Source organism: Phascolarctos cinereus, unplaced genomic scaffold (genome assembly GCF_003287225.1).
Source record: "Phascolarctos cinereus isolate Bilbo 61053 unplaced genomic scaffold, phaCin_HiC Scaffold_5;HRSCAF=322, whole genome shotgun sequence".
Lineage (NCBI taxonomy): Eukaryota > Metazoa > Chordata > Mammalia > Diprotodontia > Phascolarctidae > Phascolarctos > Phascolarctos cinereus.
The window spans coordinates 267,506,885-267,528,620 of NW_027555958.1; the positions used below are offsets into that span (position 1 = coordinate 267,506,885).

Here is a 21,736-nt window from a genome sequence, read left to right on the forward strand (position 1 = left end):
TCCAGACACCACACCTTATCCAGAGGCTCATCAACTCTTGCCTAAATTATTGTAATGACATTCTTACTAGCCTTCTTGCCTTAAGTCTTTCCCCACTCTAGTTCATCTTGGACATACTGCCAAAGTGATTTTCCTAAAGCATAGTTCTGAGTAGGTTGCTTTCTTACAGAATAACCTCCACTGATTCCCTATTGATTTTAGGATCAAGTATTATTTCATCCTCATCTCATACTTTTAAAACTTCTATTTTTGTATATTTTAAACAATGTACATAATTATTAGTACTGTGGTACATGTATATAATTTACAAGTAAGTACATCTATACACAGTGAGGGTGCTTGCTCAAAAAATTTTTGAGAGTGTATGATCAAAGAAATTTAGAGATCCTGCTTTATGCAATGCTGCTTCTTCGGTCTCTCTCCAATTGGTTCATCTGCAAATGAAAATAATTCTGGCTAGTGGCATGGAACAAAGATAGAGATTTTTCTCTGGCTTTGGCCCAGTACACAGCTTTTCAGCCCATAGTTCTAAAATGCAGACACTCTTTCCCTCACAATTATCTATCTATGTATCTATCTATCCATCTATCTATCTATCTATCTATCTATCTATCTATCTATCTATCTATCTATCCATCTGTCATGTTAGTTCCCTGATAGAATGAAAGTTCCTTGAGTGAAGGGATTGTTTTGTTTTTTATCATTTTTATACCTAGTACACAAGCTTCATAAATGCTTGTTGATTAATATAATTTTTTCTCACTTAGTATCCATATATGTGACAAATTACATACTGTCTAGTACAATATGAGTTCCTTGAGGGCAGAGAATGCTTTCTTTTTGAATCTCCTTGTCTCAGGACATTGCCTGGCACACATTAGGCACTTAATAAATGCTTGTTGATCATAAATGAGACTATCACTAAGATGGCAGATGCATGCAATATAGGTAGAACAGCATCTATGTGCCACAGCATCTAGTGAACCAGAATTTCTTGACATTACACTCCAGTCACCTGGTGCTCTCCTGCCACAGGCATGGTCAGCAAGATGATAACAAAACAGTGCCAGAGACGCGACACAAGGGTAACTGTGGATTACAGGAGAATTCAGAAGGTAGGATCTGAGCTATGTGCAGAAGAAATAAATCAGGGGTTTTCAGGCATGATGAAGTTTCCCTTCAAATGTCAAATATATAGGAACCATCCTGGTTGAGATTTCTCTGCCCTTCCATCAAAAGTTGTTGAAAACAGCTTTCAGGAATGGAATTTTTCACCTATGGTCTAAGATCAACATAAACCATTCATTGATTCACTAAGACACTCATCTTTTCTTCTGTCCCTCTCTCCTTTACACCTCCCTCCTGCCCCCAACCCATACCCACACCCCTAAGTTCAGAAGGCAGGTAGCTCTCCATAAAACATGGGGAAACAGAGCTCTATCGTATTACTCATAAAGCACTTTCTCACCACTGTCTCCCTTTGTGAAGGATAACAAGTCTATCTTGGTCTTTTCTCTTTTCACCCTTGCTGCTTCTCACTTTCCTCTGACACCAGTCTTGGATAAAGCAGGTGGAATAGCTGTGGTGTGAGAGAGATCTGCGTCCTGCTCTCTGCACCATGGCCCACCTCTTGCTCACCAAAACTGGCATGATAAATTACTCTGTCCAAGCTTAATACACTTGGAAAAGCCTGCTCACTGACTGTAATTAATACACTGGGGAAAACAGAGACCCAGACTTTTTTATTCAGCCACAGAGATTCTTCTTTATGAGTCTCTATGTACCCATGCCTATTTCTTCTCTTTCCTGCTTCCTGAACCTACCTTATTTTGTGCATAACCCAGGACAGCACAAGTCAAAGATTTCATCAAGGAAACTAAAAGAGTCACCGAGGACATACTAGCTGAGCAAACTACCTGGGTAAGGCCCTTATTACCCACCGTCCAGCACCTGTGTGACTTTGCTGAGTGAGAAATGTAGTATCAGAAATTATGAGAGGCACAAGAAGGAATTTTTGTTACAGGCAAAGTCTTGCAAACTGGTCCAGGGACAAGCAACTTGAAGCTCATTCTCAGTTTAGGGGTGAAGCCAATCATGATAACTATATGAATGAATGCATGTGAATGAAAAAGCATTTATTAAGCATTTGCTAGACACTGTGCTAAGTGCTGGCGATATGAATGAATGAATGAATGAATGAATGAAAACAGGGAATATGAAGAGTCTTGCCCTTGAGGAGCTTATAATCTAACACGGAAACATCTCATTACATATGAGATTGATGAGCAGGAAAAGAAAGGTGGAAAGAAAGAGGAGGAGAGGAAGGCTGAGAGGGTTATGCACAGAGGTATAATAAGATAGCTTAGGTAGACAGTCATTGAATCATTGAAAGGCTGGATGGGGTATAGAAATACAGCATGGTCTGGTAACTGGACTATTTTACACTCACTCAGACACCAATCTACTGGGTTGGGAACAAGGGTAGGAGTTCCAAAAATATGTGGGTTAACTTCCTAAAGTGCCAGGAAGAAACATTGTAGAAGTCCACATTCAGAGGTCCAGTACGGAGGGTGCTGGTCCAGGTGGAGAAAAAAACAGTCGAGGCAGGTAAATGGTAAGATGGCCATATAGGATGTGAAGATGAAACATGGTTTGTTATCTACTATCAACCAGTAGCTACTGGGGACTAAAGGTTTAATTTGAATGCAATAACCACTCAATTGGTTTGGGCCCCAGTGCAGAAGCTATAAAAATGAGTGGATTAACTTTCCCAGAGACTAGAAAAAAAGAATCTGGAGGCAAAGGGTGTAGAGGTCCATTGTGGAGGATACTAGTCTGGGAGGAGAAGGGCAGCAGTGCCAGACACATAGTAATATGACTTATATGGACAGCTGAATGGCTGAATGGGATGTGAAGGTAAAGCATGGTGCTCTACTCTATTATTTTTGTGCTGCTGAAGGACTGTAAGTGCCAGCAGTGTCCTTTAAATTAAACATCCTAGACAAAGCTCCAGACACCCTGCCCTAGTCACACCTCCAAAATGACCATGAATGAATTGACTCTACCTCACTGCCTAAGATCCATGTCTTAGTTGGGGGTGGGGGGTAATGGGATAGGTCATGGGGGAATTCAAATTATGATTTTGGATACTATTTGGACTTTATTAGTATTTACTACTCAATAACAATTGTTCTGCCTGTGTGAGCTCTGGGGGGAAAAGTGTCAATCTATTATCTAGCTAGTTGAAATCTTTTCTTCTTTATTTCTAGCTTTGGCCCATCCACAGATCTGGTAAAGTCTGCTGTCTAGAATTCCATCCAAATCACTAATAAAAATGTTGACCAGAAATTGGAGGAGGAGAACGGTTCAGCCCTATAACTACATCAGTGTGGGGAATTTCTGTTGTACCATCTCCTTTTATTAATGTAGATCTATAACTTATAATCTTAGAAAGTCCTCTAGGGGAGACATTGAGAGGTCAAGTGACTTGCCTATGGACATATAACTAGAATGGTATCCACCAATGCAGTCACAAGTTTTAACAAGTAAAAACAATTGGATTTGTTATGTTATCAAAACTTGAACTTCAGAGAGAGCTTGAATCCAGGTCTTCCTGCCTCCAAGGTCAGTCCTCTATTTACTATACCATGATGTCTCTTAAACGGAATATTTCTAATGGAAAATATTCACATGTAAATTAAACTATAACACCCAAATGTAACCCCAACAAACTATCTGGATGGCTAAAATGGGAATGCCTTCTAGGAAATACATAGTCAACCCTCAATGATCCATTACAAAATAAGGAACCATAACATAGCTGATCCAAAAGAAATCACCAAAAATAACCTCAACTTGGCTCAGGATTACATCACATTTCACTTTCACTTTTAGCACTTTAATGTTTTGTTTGGGCTAGACTAAAAGCAGTTTGAATTCCCTACATATACATGGTTTTATTTGTATCCCCAGTGCCTAGCATAGGATCTTGCATATAATAAATGCTTGTTGGGTTTCATTAGGTTAATGGCAAGGAGATTCCATCTAGAAGTGTATTGAACTAGAAGGAGCTGGCTTTGAGGCAAGCATTTACATTAGCTCATTTATAGAGTGGATCAACCACCTATGTATGGGTCATTGAGAGTTGAAAAACTTAAAAGCTCTAGTTTACTGAAAGCTTTCTGATCATTTCAAGGTAGCACAGTGGAGTAGACTGTGCTGGACTTTGGGTAAGGAAGACACAAGTTCAAGTCTTATCTCTTAGACACTAGCTGTGTCATTGTAGGTAAGCCATTTATACTTTGTAGGGCTCAATTTTCTCATTTGTAAAAAAAATAATAGCACAATAATAGACAATAATAATAGCACCTACCTCAAAGGTCAAGCTCAAATAAGATAATTTATGTAAAATTCTTCGCAACCCTTGAAGTACTATAAGATATCAGCTATTATTATTAGCCAATTCCTATCTCCAGATTTTAGCCACAATGTAGTCAATTCAGTGGTTATATTAATTGGCACTTTGTTGATGGTTAATGACGGGACCAGCCCTTTTGCTTCCTGAATACTAGGATCTGTATGTGATCAGAAAACACACCATTCTGAGTACAGACCAGTCACTCATTGAGTGGGGCACAGCTGAGGGAGAACCAATAAGTGCTGATGAAGGAAAACTGGATTTCCTGAATAATATCAGATTCAACTGAACGCCTTTAATTCCTTCCTTGTTTACCTCCCCAACTCTGCCCCTTTGGGTTACCCTGGCCTTTCTTGGAAAATTTCAGGTGAGAGCTAGCTGGAGAGTGAAGAAATTTCACGGAGAGACTCAGAAATACCATCTCTTCTGGTTTCTTGCTCTGCTGCCAATCTTCTCCTCCCAGAAATGAATGGGAAACCCCAGAAACTCTAGGAATTCATTATCAGTAGCTTTCAGAGAAGTATGATATCACACCTGTCAAAAACAATCTTCCAAAAAACAACGAAAGAGAAAGTCTTTATACCTTTGATTCAGCCAATTTTCCCCTGGGGCACTCTGGACTCTAAGAAAAGAAAGAAAGAGAAGGAAGCAAGAATTACAATCAATGGCTGTAATGATGAACTTAGTTGCTGGAGATGCTATTTGATCACTGCCTAGTCAAGTCTGGAACAGGAGGTATTATCTCCCTAGGAGTTCTCGGAAACCTGCCCGGGTTAAACTCGCTGCTATCAGGATTTCAACTGTGCCTTGAAGTGGACATTTTACTTAACAGAAAAAGACAAAGGAAAACATCATTTTGGAATTATCTAGATTTCTGAGTTTCTTTCAAACTCTGGGGGAGCTCCTTTGTTTTGCTTTACTTTTCCCCAGAGTCCGAGGGATTCCCATTTGTTTCTCGTCTCTCACCTGTACAGCCTATGACAAGATAGCCACATGTCAAGGATCTACTTTGCAGACTGCTTATGGCAAATGTTGAATCCCCAGCTGGATTCCTCCTGCCACCCAACACATGTCTGGCTTAACTCCCCTGGCTCTTAGTCAGTGTATGCTTGTAGAATACCAACTAATTTTAATATAGGTTAATAAACACAACATTATTAGATAAACTATACTGTTCTTCCTATAAAAATCATGCAATTAACTCTAAATATAAACGAAGGATTTTTAAACACCTACTGTCTTGAATTACATGTATTATCACTTGACACCAGTGGCATGAATAATTGAAGGGCATCTATAGTTTGCTAAGATGATAACAATAATAATCATATGTGATAAGGAGCTATGATGTCATCATTATGGGAAACTACTGAGGCAAAAATTGCTTCCACCACTGCAGTTCGCCATTTGTCCATTACTTGCACACTCTATATCTCAGCCAAACTGGCTTAGTTGCTATTCCCTAACATTTCATCTCCTACGTTCATGTCTTCACATAAGAAGTCTCTGATGCTTGAAAGTTTTTCCCTCCTTACCTTAGACTCTTACAATCCCCAGCTCCCTTGCTCAGAGCAAGTGTAAACTACTAAACAGTCCTTTCCAGGTACTACCATCCCACTAGAAACTAATTTGTATATACTCCACATTTACCTCTCTGTACATGTTCCCCTATTAAAAAATAGAGTAAATATAAGCCTAATCAATAGTAGGTATTGTTTCTAGATTGTTGGTGGTGGTGGTTTTTTTTTTTTTTGGTTTTGTATTTCTAAGTAGGCAGTTAACAAATGCTTACTGAATTAAATTAATAGATAATTCCTAGTGAGTTGCCTAAGGCTTTGAAAGATAGAGTTGCTCAGGGTAATAATAGTGATGACACATTTAGATATGGCTTTAAGCTTCGAAAAGTTTTTCCCTTGGATGTGGGAAGATTGGGATGATAATGCATTGTTGGTGGCATTGTGAACTGATCCAACCATTCTGGAAAGCAATTTGGAATTATACACAAAGGGTCATAAACCTGTACCATACCCTTTGATCCAGCAATACCGCTACTATGTCTGTATCCCAAAGAGATTTTCCTAAAAAAAGGGGGTGGATCTATTTGTATAAAAGTATTTATAACAGCTCTCTTCACAGTGGTAAAGAAGTGGAAACTGAAAATCGAGGGGATGAACATCAATTGGGAAATGGCTGAACATGAAGTACTATTGTGCAATAAGAAATGATGAGCAGGAGGATTTCAGAAAAAATCTGCAAAGACTTATATGAACTGAAGTAAAGTGAAGTGAGCAGAACCAGGAGAACACTGTACACAGTAACAGCAATATGTTATGATTAGCTGTGAATGACTTAGCTATTCTCAGAAATACAAAGATCCAAAACAGTTCCAAAGGTTTCATGATGAAAAATGCTATCTACCACCAGAGAAAGTACTGATGGAGTCTAAATGCAGATTGAAGCATAGTATTTTTCACTGTTTTTTTTTTCATGATTTTTTTCTTTCTATCTATATCTTCTTTTACAATATAACTAATTTGGAAGTATGTTTTGAATGATTGGACATGTATAACCTATATCAAACTAATTGTCTCAAGGAGGGGGAAGTAGGGGAGGGAAAAATCTGAAACACAAAATTAAAAAAAAAGAATGGTAAAAATTGTTTTTATATGTAGTTGGGGAAATAATAAAATATTATTTTTAAAAAGTATTTCCCCTGCAACGACCCTCTGAGTTATATATTATACATACATATATTCATTTTACAGGTGGGGAAACTGGGATTCAGAAGGATGAAGTAACTTTCAGGATTTAAAGCCAGGTATTCTGATTTCAAATTCAGAACTATTTTCATTATACAGTCTAAAGAATCATATTCTTCATGTAAACACGGAAGGAAGCTATAGGCCAATGTTCCCACAATTAAAAATTCAAATATTAGTTCATTTCTGGTCCCCTTTTTACTCTTTATCCCAATGTGTTTCTTTAATAGTACTGAAAGCAGTATAGTACAGTGGCTAGAACTCAGTATCCAAAGTTAGAGGACTTTGATTAAAATCCTGGCTTGTTACTTGAGGGTGTTGTATACATGGGAGTTCTGATCATTATCCTTATGGTTTTAGATGCATAGTTTCTCATCTCTTTCTTTATCTCTAAGATGGGGGACATGGGACTTAAAATAGGTGATTGCTAAGGTGCCTTATAACATCCTGGATTATTGCCTTGTCATGCAAAGGGACTTGCATAGCTGCAAGAAATTATGAGGCTACCTAAGTGTCACCTAAGATGGACAACTCATAGTGGAGAGTTCTGACAAAAGGCTATCCATAGGAGAAGAAATGGCAAACCACTCTCGTATCATTGCGAAGAAAACCCCATGTACAGTACTAAGATGCTATGAGCCCCTCAGGTCAGGAAGTGTCTAACACATTACTGGGGAAGAGCAGACAACACTTATAAATAGATCCAGCAATAAGCATGAGCTTGGCTAGACTTTGGGAGACAGTGGAGGATAGAAGGGCCTGAAGTGCTATGGTCCACAGAGTCACAAAGAGTTGAACATGAATGAACAACAACAACGTGCCTTACAGCTCTAAACAACTGGGATCCTGCTTCCTAAACCCAGGGCTTTCATCTGCTCCTTTCCACCTTATACACATAAGTCCTGTGCTCCTACATTCCTCTAATTTTCTATCTAGCCTTTCTTTTACTTTCCCTGTATACCGAATTATATCTTTCCAATGAGAAGGACACACAAACTATAATGGACTGTTGAATCTGATTTCATCCTTACTTTGGGCAAAAGTGGCAAATAGCCAGAGAAGCTTCTTCAACTGTTTTCTGTCAAAGTTTTCCCTGCCTCCTTTCAGTGCCTCTTACTTTCCCTTGGATGCTCTCAAGGGTCCCTAAGGGCTAAGGATATATTTATTATGATATTTGTTCAAAGCAAACATTTTGGTAATCCAGCTGCAAAAACCCAGTTCTTCTCAGTCCAAAGTAAGGAAACTCAAAGAATGCTAAATATCTCAATCCCACAGATCTTCAAGTGTTTCAAAGACTCATGGAATTAGAAAGAATCTCAGGAGGTCTTTTTGGTCTAGCTTCTTGTCTCTCTAGGAGTCCAAATCCAAACCTGTGGCTCCCCCACCCCCATAGTGGACATTTATCCTATTTTTCTAAAATCTTCAAAATGGAGACCCCACAATCATTCTTTTTAGACTGTCCTGGTATCAGATGTACTTGATGGTTACATTTAATTCAACTCAAAAAATTATATGTAGGATACTGTGATAGGTGATAAGGAGATACAAAAATGAAGACATTGAGGCCTGCTCTCATGGAGCTTACAATCTGGAGGTGACAGCTTCTTAAGGGCTAATTTAATTTAATCACTATAACTAAACAACAACAACAACAAAATTTTGATTGATATATTTTGTTTTTACATTAATTTTATTTTGAATATATCTCTCTCCCCACTTCTACCCAATGACTCACCCCTTGAAACAAATCATTTAAAAAGGTAGAAAAAGGAAAAGTTCAGCAAAACTAGGCAAAACATGGAGTCTTATGACATATATAGTGCTCCACACACCACATTTCCCCACCTCTGTAGAGAAAAGAGGGAAGCATCGTGTTGCAATTTGAAGAAACATCATCTTTTGTGGAATAGCACACATCATTGAGAGATTGTGTGAGCACATAGCTGAGTTGCCCATCCAAGTAGGAACAAAGGGAGACATGAGATGGAATCTGAACATACTTTGCATATTTGGAGATGGTAATTGACTCTTCCTTTTTCCTTCCCAAGTCTGCATCCTTTGCTGCCATATTCCCCACCCTAACACAAACTTACCCTATTTTGAGGAGGGGTTGACAAGGAAAGATGCCTGTGGTCCATCCATTTCTTCCCCACTGAGGACATAACACTGAGCATGCTCAGTCAGTCAGGAGGAAGCTTGTCTCATGTTGAGGAAAATGGAGCTGATTCTCAGTCTCACTATTAGCAAACACTGCTCTCAGCTACTCAGCGGGATAATCAATTATGAGAATTTTTGCCTCAATGAATCAGATTCATGAAGGAGTACATCTCATTAGGCCAGTGGTGCTGACTTCCATTAGTACTCTTGTGGAGAAACCCTTCAGCAAAGCTCAAGTAGAGCTAGACCCATTTACCAAGCTTAAAGGATCTCCACATTTCTCAACCTCACCCCAAGCTAAAGTCTTTCAAACTGCAAACTCTTCTCAAGGGAGCTCTTTGGGGGAAGTGATAGCCCTGAAAAGCAAGGTATTTCTATATTTCCTGGATATAAGATAAACACCTACCTCGGAAAGTCTCAGATTTGAGCTACTATTTTGAGCATTGAGATTGAGTCTCTTTCTAAGTGTATATTTGCTGTTGCATCCTAAAATACCACACCAAAATTTTACAGCTAGTCAAAATACCATCCTTCCCGCATATACCTTGTTACACACAATTCGCTCAATGTTCTCCAATTTATTCTTCCAAACTACAACCAATGTATTGTGAGGGGCCGCTGATCTGGGGAACCCTGATCCATTCAGCCTCCATGTCCACAAGTTGAAATTACATGAGATGAAGGGCTTTAGTGGAGATAGTGAGGTGCACGGATATGTCTTCTTTCTGATTCTGATGGGCGTATTTGCATAGCACAAGTCCAGGAAATTTAAGAATTGGCAGAGATGGTGGATTTACCCCACATTGATATTAGCCTCAGTGAGAGTTTACAAGCAGAGGCATAGAAATTCAGTAACTGAGAAAAAAAAAGCCGCCTATGGAAGAAATTAGCTATTCAGGACTCGCTCTTTACCTTTTATTTTGTACTTCTTAGGGTGAATAATGGAGGGAGGGAGAGAAGGATAGGAGTTTATTTCTCCTCCTTAGAACATTATCAACAATGGTTAACTTGTAAGCAGAAGCACATGGCTATAGAAGTCCAGCTTTAGAATTGAGCTGGGTAGGTGACCAATAAAGGTCTTAAAGGGTCTCACCATTATGTCCCATTGTATCTGGTAATAACCAGATCCTTACATCTAATCTAATCTAATGAACATTTATTAAGTGATGATGACATGCCTGGCACCATGAAATAATAATTAAAAAGAAAAAGTCCCTGCCCTCATTGACCTTATAATCTAAAGAGGGAGACAACATACAAGAGGAGGTAGGAATGTAAGGTAGGGGGAAGCAATGGGACACCAGAGGGTACTTGGCATGGTGGCACCTTGTTATGAGGTGTTGAAACCTGGTGAGGCAGCAGATGCAAAGTAGAGTGATCTGTGGGTCCAGTTTCTAACCTCTAGAAAGGAAGGCATTGGGAGGATACCCTGTCCTCCAGTCCTCCAAAGAGAGTGGGGGTTAATCCCAAACATCCTGTAATTTCATTAAACAGACTTAATGAACTCAATTGATCAGTGTGCCCTTCTGATCATCTTCCTCATATAAATTTTCAACCCCACCCATCTTCTTGTTGTGGTTCTTTTGGACCTTTCTCTGTATGTCTCTTCCTAGAATGTTAGCTGATTTCTCATGCTAAATTTCGACTAGAACAGGGGCTTTTAAGCTACTGTATGTCATTGATCTCTTTGGCAATCTAGTGAGGCACATGACCACCTTAAAATAACATTTTTAAATGTGTAAAATGAAATACATAAAATTACAGAACAAACCATTTACATATTTTTTGTGTATATAGAAATATATCTACATGTATCTATCAATCTATATCTATCTATCTATCTATCCAACCAAGTTCATAACTCTGAGTTAATAATTCCTAACTTAGAGTGACTGAATACCTCTTTCATCTTCTAAAGTCCCTAACTTGCTTTCTCTTCTATCCATAGAATCTTCTTTCACTCTTCAGCAAATATACTATTCAGTAGAAAAGCCTGGGCAACAGTTAAGGAGGCAAAGGATGTCAGAGGAATCAATATATTTGATTCTCACTTACCTAGGTGTGGATTTTCTGCTTTACAGATTTGTTAGAGCAACATAGCGACATCTTACTAACTTGCCTAGGGTATAATTAGGAGGGGTTGGAAAAGAGTGAACATATGTTTCTGATTTTGTTTGCCTCTGGTTATAACAGAGCCAAATAAAATGATCTTGGAATTACCATAATTTTGTATTATCTGTGCATCTTTTCATTCTTACTGGGAAAAATAAGTAAAAGTCAACCACAATGGCTTTTAAATCCATTACCTTAATTCCTCTGTTGCATGATTCTGTGATTTATGTTTTATTATATGTTACCTTTAAACATATATCTAAGACATGTATATCTAAATGTGTAAATATATGTGTGTGTATGTATAACAGGTAATTCTATCTCTCACAAACACATCTCCCATTTCAATCATTTGATGAATTTGTGATCTCATCAATGTTGGTAATAAAAACATTGGGTCATTTTGTAATGTGTCCATTCTGTCTCATTTTTTGTGAATCTCATCTATGCTCTTATAATGTCTTTCATGGAAGGACCAATCAATGTGCTGGGACTTGGCTTTCCTTTTTTTTTTCCCAAACATTATGCAGGTACCAAGAGAAAGCAGAGATTGTCCATCTGTTATGCTTCTCTTATTACATGATTGGTCCACTTACTCTTCTGGTCATACATTTATTTGGTGATGAGTTAATGCTACATTTCATAGGATAATAGTTTTTTGAGCTGGAAGTGATATTAGAGGCCATCTACTCTGGCTGCCTTATTCTATAGATGAGGAAACTGAGGCTAAGATAAAGATATCTCAGGTAATAAATAGTAGAGAAATGAGTTAAACCAAAGTGGTAGAGATGAACAAAATCCAAATCCAGCATCCTTCTACTGTATTATATTTGCTCTTAGAAAACAATTCTTTATTAGTAATATGCTGAAGCTTATTTACACTCACCATGTATCTACCTCTATTCAAACATATGTAAGGAGGGCATGTCACTAGAAAGTATAAGCGCATGTGGAACTCAGCAGGTGGTGATCCCAGATTCTGCTCAGAGGGGAGTATTTCCAGTAGGCCTGAAGGGAGGTAAGGCATGAATTCTCATAAAAGAAATAGGATGCAGCAAGACTTGATTGAGGTGTTGGAAGAGATAAAAGAGGAAAATGTTCTTGGAGGCAGGAAGCTGTCTTGCAGCTAAGTCTAACTCTTGCAACCACTGATAAGAGCTTTTTTCCTCTTCTGTGCTGGGAGAACAACATCTATTAACATTCTCTTGGCTATGGTTCCCATTTGAGAAGTCATTACAACACCTCAAAGTCTTCAGATATGGTGCTGGGATGCAATGCCTTTCTGGCCCTGAGGCTCCAGGATTTTATTGTTGGATAAGTTGCTAACATGGATTTGAGTGTCGGACAATTTGCTGACATCCATTTGCCCAGCCCCAGGTTGCTATAGCTAGCCATAGTTATACCATCCATAGCTACAGATGTAGCAGCATCAGTGAGTGCCTAGAAAGTGGACTTGCATGTCCATTTTTTCTTGTAGTTACACACTAACATTCCAGTGAAGGAAGCCAAGCCAAGAAAATTCACCACTTATTTTCCCTGGAAGTTTGGGAAACATTTTAGACTTCCAACATCTTAAACTTCTTAGCTTTTATTGTTAACATTTTATTTTTATTATTTTAAACACATTTCCTTTTGTATTATATCACTTGATCAACTCTAGCTAAATGGGAGTTCATAGGAAATGATTGAAGATGGTGACAATAAAAATATTCTATTGTAAGAACCAGAATATGGTAGTGTGACACTAAACACACACACACACACATACATATATACACATACACAATACACATTCTGTTACAAAAAGAAATTGAATCAAATGCTCTTTAGAAGCAACAAATAATAAGTACAACAAGATCTTGTATGCTCATCATTTAGTCAGTTGGTAATTGTGAAATTACAAGCTCTAGAATATTATTTGATTTATGTTGTCATTCAATCATTTTCAATCATGTCCAACTCTTTGTGACCTCATTTGGGGTTTTATTGGCCGAGATATTACAGTAGCCTGTCATTTCCTTCTCTAGTTCGTTTTACATATGAGGAAACTGAGGCAAACAGGGTTAAGTGACATGCTCAGGGACATAGAGCTAATAAGTGTCTGAGACCAGATTTGAACTCAGAAAGATGAGTCTACCTCACTCCAGGCCTAGCATTCTAACCATTGAGTAAACCGAGCTGCCTATAACAAAAACCTGCCTTTTCCCTTCTAATACCTGCTTTAAGGATTCATTTCATACACACACATATATATTTACGTTTACATATTAATACATATATGTATGTGCATTATTTTAATAAAAATTTATAGAATTGAGAAAGTTGACATGAGTTGGCATTTATTGATATTTTTTCTACAGACTTCAGTAATAATACCATTTATTATTTTCTCCAAATTTTGGTATCTTTTCTTCTTTCAGGTTTCTTGAAAACTGATCTTTCAGTACTTTCAAAATTGGACTATTGCAGGTCTCTTTTGTATATGCACTTGATCTACTCTGGTAAGTCTATTCTGATAGTTGACAGAGATTTTGGGAGCTGGAATGTACTTCAGAGATGATCTGATCCAATTCCCTAGTTTTGCAGAAAAGCCTAAGGTCCAATAACGTTAAATGATTTGTACAAAATCACAAAACTAGTTACTGTAGAGACAGAAATACTAAGAATTTTTTTAATTTGATATTTAGTACCTAGAACAAATTATTTAACTTCTCTGGACCTTGGTTTCATCTGTAAAATGAGGGAGTTGGAGGAGGTATGTCTGACCTTCCTTTCATAAAAATTTTTGTTTCTAATGAAAATCTTTTGTTTCTAGTCTCCCCCAAACACTTTATAGGACTCTCCATTAAGACAAGAATAAAAAGGAATCTGGCACTGAACACTCTCCATACTCTGGCCCAGCCTTACCTCATGCTAAGGTCTTTTCTTGAAATAAATACTTGGTCATGATGGATTATCATTAGCTGGCCCCATCTTGGTACCCCATTTCCTGTCTCTCTGCATGGGTAGAGGCCAGCCCCTCATGCCTGGGATGTCTCTGTCCCCCATACTCTGTCCCAATCTCTGCCCCAAAGACAATGTGTCTTCCTTCAAGGTCACCTCAGATACCAGGTCAGATGTGATCCCCAACCCCCAGCCCTAATTGCCTGTGCTTTCTCTCTCCCTAATTCACCCTGTATTATACTTTTTGGGGGACCATGTTATACCCCACTATTTTGTTTTAGTCTTTGTAGACCTAGTATGGTACCTTTGCACACAACAGGTGCTAAGTAAATGTTTGTTGAATTTATGTTGGCAATAGGTGTGGAGATGTCTGGGCTGCCTGGTAGGGGTGAGCTTTGGATCCTCCATCTGAATCTAGGTTGAGTAAGAGGAGCTATTTAAGCTAGGTTCAAGTGGCATTCACTGCTAATGTGCAGCTGTCCAGTTGACTTAGCCTTTGTGAAGTTTGGGGTTCAGTGAGTAGTATAGCATGGGAGTGAATGGTGAGTTTGAGTTAAGTCTCTGAGACACTTGCAGAGATTTGGCTGTGGCGGCCTAATGTTTCTGCTCAACATCCTCCATGTTTGTTTTGTCAGATCTCAGGCTGTTGACCACCATTTAAGGGAGACAGGAGTTCAAGTGACCTAACAGCATCCCCTTAGGCAGTGATGTGTTGGTAAATGCTTAACAACTGGTTCTCTGGAAAACATTTACACAAGGCACACTTTCAGATTTAGTCTGTTATTAACATTTTTCTCTATCACTTATTTAAGTTGACAAGCAACAAAACAATAAATCAATCCCTGATTTGTAACATTTGCAGTTTCAAGGTACAACTGCTCAATGAAAATTTAACACTCTGCAAGTCAGTATGAGCTGATTCTAGCTCCTTTCCCACAACTCCTTTTCCCTCAATGCTCTTTTGTAACAATAAAAACAAAAACAATGTAGCAAAAATGAACTAAAACAAGGACAGATGGATTATCTCCCACATTCCATAGCCAGAGCTCCCCACCCTCTACTGAGAAGAGGAAGATAAGTTTCATCATGAATTCTCTGGGGCAGAGAGCATTTGTTATATTCATGGACACTTGGATTGTATCTACATATCTCATTGAATGTTTTCCTTTGTACTTACTGAACAGAACTGATGGCCAAGGGCACAATTTTATAAACAAAAAGGAACCATATGAAAATGAAGATGAGGGTAATGCCAACAGAGCTGTATCCATTTAAACCATCCCCTCCCCCGGAAAAAACCCTTCATCTTTAGAATAGAGTCAAGACCAAAGACCAACTTTAGGGTCAAAAAGAGGGAGTCAAAGTTTTAAATGTCTGAGAAACAGAGTAGCATTATAGCTTTTCAGACAACAAGTGTTCCCTTGGAAAGCAACTTGTGAAACATGAACTTCCAACAGATGAAGAATTGCATGGGCTCCTGAGTGAAATTACTTGTACACAGGAACCCTTGCAAATTCCCGAAATAATCAAAATACTAGTTTCTATTGCTTAGACCATTATTATTTCCTTTACTACATTAAAGATGAAAAAAAATCAATCAATTAAGCATCAAGTATGCATCAGGCTCTGTGCTAAGCACCGGGGATAGAAATATCTCATGGCTGTATTATTCCACAAAACGTGAGGCAAATGTTCTAATGCCTTCTAAGATAGCAACTAAAGACTAACAGGCAATTTAAACACATCTTTCCTCCAGTGATGAACAGGTTAAGTCATCCAGGATTTATTAAGTGCCTACTATGTGCCAGGCAATGTGTTACAAATTAGGGGAAACAAAGAAAGGGAAAAAAAAAGGGTTCCTGTTTTCAAGGAGCTCACAAACTAATAAGTGAAGACAACATATAAATGAATCTGTAAAATCTGAGATGTACACCTGATAAGCCTGAGATCATCTCAGATGGAGGGCACTAGGATTAGAAGACTGGACAAAACGTCTTGTAAACGGTAGAACTTTAGCTAAGACTTGAAGGGAGTCTAGAGAGCCAGGAGGCAGAGAGTTCAAAGAGTTCTAGGCATGGGGGACAGCTGGTGAAAATATAAGAAGTAGAGAGATGGAAAGTCATATACAAGGAACAGTAAGGAGGTCAACATTATTGAACTGCCGAGAATACAACGGGGGAGAGAAAATAAGAAGACTGGAAAGACAGAAAGGGGCCACGGAAGGAAGGGCTTTAAATTTCATCACAGAGATAATTGACTGAATAGGGAGGTGATATGGCTAGAATCACAACTTAAATGATCAATTTTGCAGCTGAGTAGAGGACAGACTAGAGTGGAAGACAGACTTCAGGCAGCAAAGCCAAACATTAGGCTATTGCAATAGTCCAGAAACGAGGTGATGAGGGCCTACATGAGTGGTGTCAGTGTCAGAGAAGAGAAGGGGATGTAAAAAGGAAATGTTTTAAATTCAGTTTAGCGAAGTCAGGGACAAAGTAAAACATGCATTGACATCTTCTCCAAATGGTCAGGATGATTTTATAATACCTGCTCATACAGTCAGACTCCCTTCTGTCTCTTGCTTTTGCTACGGCTGAAAGTTAAGACTGGAGTACCCTTGCTCCTGCCACCTTTGAAGACCTTTCCCCAACTTCTGTAATCATCTGCCCTGATATCTTCCATCTCTGAACTCATGTAGCATTTATACTCTGTCTCACATAATTGACTATTTATATATTATTTTGTACAGAATTGTAACCAGAAAATATCAACTGAGGCTTTGTTCAAGGGTGCAAAATTTAGAAGGCTGTGAAGTTTCATTTGAAATCCTTGAGATGTACAGAAACAAGAGAGTTTAACCAATAATAAAACAATTCCTTCAAATAGGAAAATAGCAGACGAGTGGCTGGAGTGAATTCTTTTACTATACTGCCTTATTGCTTCCCCCTTTTCCTTTCCTTGTCTCCTATGCTAGGATCCCCAATTATGGCCTCATTCTGATATCCTGAGTCTATTTGTTTTACCTTTTGCCCCAAATGAGCATTCTTTCCCTAGACACAAAATTCGTAGGTACTACTCTGGCCTCCTGCAATTCTGTAATTTTCTAATTGTGTATTTATCTTCTTTCTCCAGCCAAAGTGTGAACTGCTTGAAGGCAGAGATGATATTTTATATTTTTCATATATTTCTTCATACTAACCTAGTGCCTAGTATAACACTGGGCATCAAATAGAAATGAAAAGTATCCACTGATTGATCGGTTGATCTGTTGGTAAAACAAAACAAAACTAAACAAAAAAAATGTTTTATGTCCCATGCTGAAGATAAGTTTTTCTTTCAATTAAAACCTACTAGGGGTTACAGTATTGAACTATTCTCTGTATAATATGGTTTTGTACATCGTACTCTTTCAGACATTTGGCTAATGTTTTAACAGCTTGCTAAGGAATCATATAATCTCAGATCCAGAAGGGATGTCAGAGGCCATCTAATCCACTTTCTACACAAAGTATAAATTATCCCTAAAATATCTCTAAGAGACCATGCTTAAAGCTTATAGTCATGTAAACTTAATATCTCCTGTGTGAGTCCACTTAACTTTTGGATAGCCCTAATTCAGGGGTTCTTAACCTAGGATTCATAAGCTTGCTTTAAAAATATATAAATAGTTGTATTTCAATATAACTGGCTTATTTTGTAATCCTGCATATTTTATGTTATACATTTAAAATTAGTTACTATACAAATGCTAGCTAATATTGTTTTTGTAAATAATAGTAACACTTAAACTGGCTAGCTCAAAAGGTTTTTATATTAAATGAATAAACATGTTGTAAACCATAAAGCACTTTAGAAATGCTAGTTATTGCTATTATTATTCTTCTTCTTAGTTCTGTCCTTTGGGTTCAAACAAAAGACATGTTGTCCCTTTTTACATGACCACCTTTGAGTTACTTAAATTCAGTTCATTCAGGTTATCTCAATAAATATTCACTAAGGACCTGTCATGTACAAGACATGGTAGCTAGAGTTGCAAAGACCAGAATGATACAGTCCCTAAACTTAGATTCTTATGGGTCTCTGTCTGACCAGGAGAGAGTACAATGAACCTACAATCTTTCTTTTTATGGACACTTTCTACTAATGCAGCTTAAGATTGTACTTTACCAAACTGGTTTCATAGGTCATAGTGGAAAGATACATGGTGGCTATACGTACGATACAGTCTCTTAAATATTACAGACAATGACTTCTGAGAAATGGCTAAATTTAAAACATCACAGGATTTCAAAAGATATGAACAAACAATTTTTGGAAGGAGTCATGAAAACTTCTCATTATTGATGAGAAAAATGCAACTTAAAACAACTTTGAGGTACCACCTGACACCTATCAGATTGACCAAAAAGATAGAAGGGGAAAATGACTAACTTTGGAAGTGATATGGAAAAATTGGGACACTAATAACCTGTTGGTGGAATGAAGTGATCCAACCATTTTGGAGAGCAATTTTGAATTGTAGCCAAAGAGTTATAAAACTGTGTATACCCTTTGAAACCCAGCAATGTCACTAGTAAGTCTATTTCCCAAGGTGACTGGGGAAAACAGGAAAAGAACCTAAAGTATTTATAGTTCTAAAATATTAGAAATTAAATGAGAAATTAAAAATAGTAGCTCTCTTTGTGGCAAAGAACTGGAAATTCAGGGGATGCCCACCAATTGGGGAATGGCTGAATAAGTTGTGGTTTAAGATTGTGATGGAATACTGCTGTACACACATAAACTGCTTGTAAGAAATGACAAGCAGGTTGGTTTTAGGGAAAAAAGCACCATGGAAATACTTGCATGAAATAATGCAGTGTGAAATGAACAGAACCTAAAGAATGAAGTATAGAATAACAGCAATATTGTTTGAAGTGTAACTGTGAATAACTAAGATATTCTGAGTAATATGATCATTCAAACTAATGAAAGACTAATGGAGGAAAATGCTTTTTATCTCCAGAGAAAGAAATGATTTGGAATTATGAATGGTATGGTTCCGTATATACATTTATATCAAATGTTAGTCTTCTATAATGCAGGGTTGGGAAAGAGGGAGGGAGACAACTAAGAACTCAAAATGCAACAAATACATAAGATAATAGGATGTACAGTTAGAAATAGGGGTGTTGGTAAATGTTTAACAACCAGCTCTGCAGGAAAAAATAATGCATGGCACACTTTTAGGTTTAACCTTCATAAGTTACATTTATTTTCTCAATCACTTTTTTCCCCCTGCATTTAGACTTCATAGTTCTTTTTTTGCATGTTGACAGGCTTTTCTATCATAAGTCTTTTCCAGCTGCCTTAGATCCTTGCATTGCTAAGAAAAGATAAGTCTATCAAAGTTAGTTATTGGATAATGTGACTGTTACTAATGCTCTCCTGGTTCTGCTCTTTTCACTCTGCATCAGTTCATGTAAGTCTTTCCAGGTTTTTCTCAAGTCTGCCCGCTCATAATTTCTTTTTTTTCCCACCTTTTAAAAATTATTTATTTTATATTTTTATTTACCAATTTATTTTGATCTATCAACAATCACTTCCATATGCTTTTCAGTTTAAAATTTTTCTACCCCTTCTTCCCCACCACCCTCCCCCAGACGGTGGACAATGTGATGTAGGATATATGTTTACATTCATATTAAACCTATTTTCACATTAGTGAAGTTGTAAGTAAAAATTAAAACCAATAGGAGGAAGCATCAGAAAGAGGACACAAAACTCAACAAAAGAAAAAAAAAGATAGTGATTCAACTTTCAGAGTTATGATTACTGTGTCTTTTTCTCCATCCTTTCCCCCTGTTTATGCTTTTTTTCTCCTCTCTCCCTTCCTTGCCTCACCTGTACTTTGCTTTGACCAACCACTCCTTCAGTCTCTCCTCCCTTCTATTATCCACCTCCTCCTTCTTCCCCTTCCCCCCCACTGCTTCTTCCCTCCCTTCCATTCCCCCTCCCTTTTCTTTCCCCTTTTCCCTCCTACTGCCCATAGGGCAAGTTAGATTTCCATACCTAACTGATTATGTTATTCCCCTCTTAAGCCAAATCTGATGAGAGCAATGTTCAAACAATGCACACCCCCTTCCCTTCTTTCCCTTTGCTGTAATAGGATTTTCTATCTTTTCCTGTAATGTAATTTACCCTTCTCTACCTCTTCCTTTCTCAGTACATTTTCTAAGATCAGAGTAATCCACTCACTTGCATCCATTTAACTCACTTGATTAGATTTTTTTTATCATTACATCAAAGTCAACTAATGTCCACCCCCTTTATGTATACTCCTTTAACATGGTGTAATAACAATACAGTTCTCAAGAGTTGCAAGTGTCATCTTCCCTTGTAGGGATGTAAACAGTCCACCCTTATTAACAACATTTTGTATCTTTCTGTCCCATTTACCCCTTTATGTCTTTCGTGAATCTTGCACTTGACGATCAAATTTTTTATTGAGCTCTGGTCTTTTTATGAGGAAGGTTTGGAAGTCTCCTATTTCACTGAATATCCATCTCCTCCCTTGAAAAATCATGCTCATTTTTGCAGGGTAGTTGATCCTTGGCTGCAATCCAAGCTCCTTTGCCTTACAAATATCATGTTCCACCTGCAGTTTTAATGTAGAAGCTGCAAGGTCCTGTGTAATCCTGACTGTGGTTCCATGATATTGAAATTGTTTCTTTCTGGCTGCTTGCAGCACCTTCTCTTTCATCTGGTAATTTTGGAATTTTGCTATTATATTCCTTGGCGTTGTCAATTTGGGATCTCTTTCAGGAGGTGAGGGGAGTATTCTTTCCATGGTTATTTTAGCTTCTGGTTCTAGGACTTCGGGCAGTTTTCCTTTATGATTTCCTGAAAGATACTGTCCAGGCTCTTTTTTTCCATGATTTTCAGGTAGTCCAATGATTTTTAAATTGTCTCTCCTGGATCAATTTTCCAGGTGTTGTTTTTACCGATGAGGTATTTTATGTTTTCATCTATTTTTTCATTTTTCTGTTTCTGTTTGACTGATTCTTGCTCTCAAATACTTATTAGTTTCCATTTGTCCAATTCTAGTTTTTAACAAATTGTTTTCTTCCATTAGTTTTTGTACTTCCTTCTTCAATTGGCTAATTGTATTTTTGAGGAATTTGTTTTCTTCAGTGTACTTTTTTCCAGTTTGCCAATTGTATTTTTTAAGAACTCTTCTACCTGTCTCATCTAATTTTTAAAATCCTTCTTGAGCTCCTCTAGGAAGGCTTTTTGGGGTTCAGACCAGATCATATTCCCTTTTGATGTTGCAGATGTGGGTTTATTGACAAAGTTGCCCTCTTCAGAATTT

General features: G+C 37.8%; 1 protein-coding gene across 14 annotated transcripts in view; it reads right to left on the bottom strand.

Annotated features, from left to right (window-relative positions):
* The window catches only part of RBFOX3 (RNA binding fox-1 homolog 3), a 1,090,709-nt gene that overhangs the window by 259,203 nt on the left and 809,770 nt on the right, over positions 1-21,736 (bottom strand). For 13 of the 14 annotated variants that reach the window (XM_078155837.1, XM_078155842.1, XM_078155835.1 and 10 more), the window contains one exon: positions 5,001-5,039. The exons of the other annotated variant lie outside the window; for it this stretch is intronic. The gene's annotated coding sequence lies outside the window, so the exon portion shown is untranslated. The remainder of the gene's footprint in view (positions 1-5,000; positions 5,040-21,736) is intronic. 14 annotated transcript variants of the gene reach the window in all.